Here is a 3,456-nt window from a genome sequence, read left to right as displayed (position 1 = left end):
AAACACACACACACACACAGTTCATTATGCACTTGAAGCCGCGCTGCAACGTCATCAATCACAGAATTATGGCTTTCCAGTGATTTATAAATTGTCTAATTATTTAAATAAATATACATTTGAAATGGTTTACATTTACTAATAGAAATTAGTACACACGACATAAACACTTCATTTATCGGAATGATCAAACTAACATGATAATGAATCAATCAGATCTGCAGTTCTTTCACCACTAGGTGTCGTAGTTTCGCGAGTGTGTTCATGAGTTAAGGCCCTTTCACACCGGACGCGATTTTGACGCACGAATAATCCGCGCGATGGTTTTATTCTTTGATCAGCTGTTTGTGTAACGAGTGCTTACACACCGAACGCGAATGTGCTGCGGCGACAAAACAACTTTTATTTTTTTCGCTTTGCTTCGATGTCGATTTTTTTTTACTTTTGCAGCGACAGAAAAGGCTTCAGCCAATCACATACAGTGGATTGTTTATTTGATTGCATGTAAACGTTGCCCTGGGGCCTGTTTCAGAAAGGAGGTTAAGTGAAAACTCTGAGTATGTTAACCCTGAAATGAGGGAAACTCTGGGTTTTCCGTTTCAGAATGGGAGGTATATCAAACCCGAGAAAGCAGAGTAAGTCAAGCCCGTTTCTGAAAGAGAGGTAACTTATACTCAGAGTCAGTTACCATGGTAACTTACTCTGTGAACCTAACCTGGTCGGGAGCAGGTTTTCTTCGGTAAACCCAGAGTTTCTTGCGGCCTCCTCCCCTTTTTTAAAGAGGAAGTGGTGTTTAAACACTTAATTCATTCTTTCTGTACATTTATTTATTGCTGTTTTTACCGCTGTTTTTTTTTTTTTATAATAAGATGAAGTCTATATAACTCTTTAACTGGCAACTGAAAATACAGTAGATTAGTCACACATGTAGTTCTAAACAAATTCTACAGAATTAAACAGTGGCATTTACTGAAAATCACTGAAGTGTGTTCATGTGCACCAGAAGCTGATGGACCGTCCTCCTGCTGTTCTTCCACACACTGGGGGAAATATAAGAATGTCTGTTTATACTTAGATATAAACTTAGATTCTATACTCCACATACAAATGTGAATGTGTAGATTGTCTGATCTGTAGACACATAATATTAACATTACCTCTGTATGTCTCTATGGCAGCAGAAACTGTTTCATCCCCGTCCGGTGAAGATGAGCATTTGGTCGAGAACACTTTAAAACACTATTTGCATAATTTCTGGTGTATTGAGTAGGCACTTACAACTGCCTGGGGTTCTGTTGGGACAGGAGGCTCCAAAAGACAGATATTACCATCAGAATCTTTTGGGACCAACGAAAAACCCAACCCAAAGTCAAATAAATGGAAATATTTAAAATGCCCTATATAAAAAATAACACATAGACCTCTTACATTTTATGAAGGCCCTTGGATCTCCGGGAGTGACCGGCTCTGGTGAAGGAATTCCCTCAGCCAGAAATGCTGCTGCACTGCTAGACACTGGATGCTATTTAGTTATGTAATATGTCAAATGTTTGTAAAGTCAGGTCCTACACCCATGACATGCTCAAGCCTTACCTGATTGAATTATGTTTTTATATTTTTTATTTTCAGCTGCTGCCACATTCTTTTAATGCCTGCAGGATTGCGTGAAAATTAAAATTAGCTTGAATAACAGTTTCACCTGATATTATAACAGTTACTCTAAAATAGTTATTAATTACTAACTACAAATGACATCTTCAACAGTGTAATTAGATTAATGTAATAATTACTATCTTTAGAACGTATTGATCTACTTATTATTAATTACTAAATCCCATATCAACCTCAACCACTTGAAAAACACAAGGAGAGACAAGAAACTGCACTTGTAATGCTTTCAAATGAACACAATTCAATTGCATGAATTATTCTTGAATTGACCAAAGTGTGTAGAGGGAGAATGTTAAAAATATACCTTTTAAAAATGTATGTTAAATCCACTGTTGTTTTATACAGAATTGTTCTATAGTCTATGCAGTAGCCTATTTAATGTAATTACATCAGATTTTATTTGAAATGACAGTAGAATTAAGAGTAATCCCTTTAAATAAATTACAATATTTAGATTACTTGGTAATTAATTACACCCAACACTGTATAACAGTAATTCCTCTTTGTGTCTGGCGCTGTTGCCATGGTGACTCATGATATCTGCGCTCCATTGATAATGGCTTTTTATAGTTGTGGTGCACGCGCTCAACTCTGAGTCAGTCAACTTAGAGTTGATTGAACTAACTAATTTCAGCTGATCTGTAACCGAAAACTCAGAGTTTCCCATCTCAGGGTAAGTCAACTCAGAGTTCAAGTTTTAACTCCGAGTTGGTTGAACCTCCTTATTGAAACAGGCCCTGATGATGTTAAGAGGACCGCTCACCTCAGCAGACCGCCAGACGCCGCTCCGGACCGATTGGTTCCTGCAGTGTGTGGTTTGTCCCGTCAGATGCGGTGCCACTGTCTGAAGGAGCTCCTCAAACTGTCCCACAGACACCCGAAAGTAAGTGCGGGACCGGCCATGATAAAGGTTTAGCTCCTGTGTAAGATTAGCATAGCTACTCCCCTTCAGACTCTCTGTTCTTTAAGATCGGGTGCACCCAAAACCTGTTCTGTCTTTTAAAGAACATGAAAAGCTCGTCTTCACTGGATGATGATGATGAAGTATCCATGTTTTCTCAGCTGTCGGCGCGAATGTTTTGGAATGTTGAAGCTCTGAACATCGCAAATTCGCGTCGCGGCTGATGTGAATGGTTTGGACACAAACTATTCGCACGCGAACTATTCGCTTTTTCGTTTCGCTTTTTCGTTACGCATCCGGTGTGAAAGGGCCTTTACTGACCCTAATATTGATATCGGTGAACTCCTTCAAGTAGGACGTCATTCTTACATCGACATTGTGTGACTGATGCTGAACTCCTAACCGCACACAACTCTATTTCTGCCGTAGAAAGACATGATGAAGACAGTGTGAGAAGAAGACTGGTATGCAGTTCTGAATTCAGCAAGAGATTCTGATCGATGTGACGCCTCTGACCAACTTCCTACGGTCCTATCAATTCCACAATGCAGAAGCCGATTCACTCGCATATCTCACAACAGAGTTTTGTAACTTCCGTTTCATGCAGACTTTAATATTCAGTAATATTATTGATTTAACTGACACTTTCAGAACAGAAGTTGACCTGAATAATTTCCTCTTCTGTAGACCTGCTTCACCCTGAATCTGAGTTTGTCTCATATATTCATTGATTCTGTTATTTTCCTGTTTATTACCGTGAACGTGCTTTGAAAAGATCTGTACGCTGTAGAAATGAACTTACTTAAGCTGGACTGTGACGCTATTTTCTTCTAGAAACAAACTTTGTTGCATTTTCCTGTTATCTCTGTAAAGCTGCTTTGAAA

Source organism: Phoxinus phoxinus, assembly GCF_949152265.1.
Source record: "Phoxinus phoxinus genome assembly, chromosome: 19".
NCBI lineage: Eukaryota > Metazoa > Chordata > Actinopteri > Cypriniformes > Leuciscidae > Phoxinus > Phoxinus phoxinus.
The sequence above is the reverse complement of the archived record's forward strand: the minus strand, read 5'-3'. Positions refer to the sequence as shown.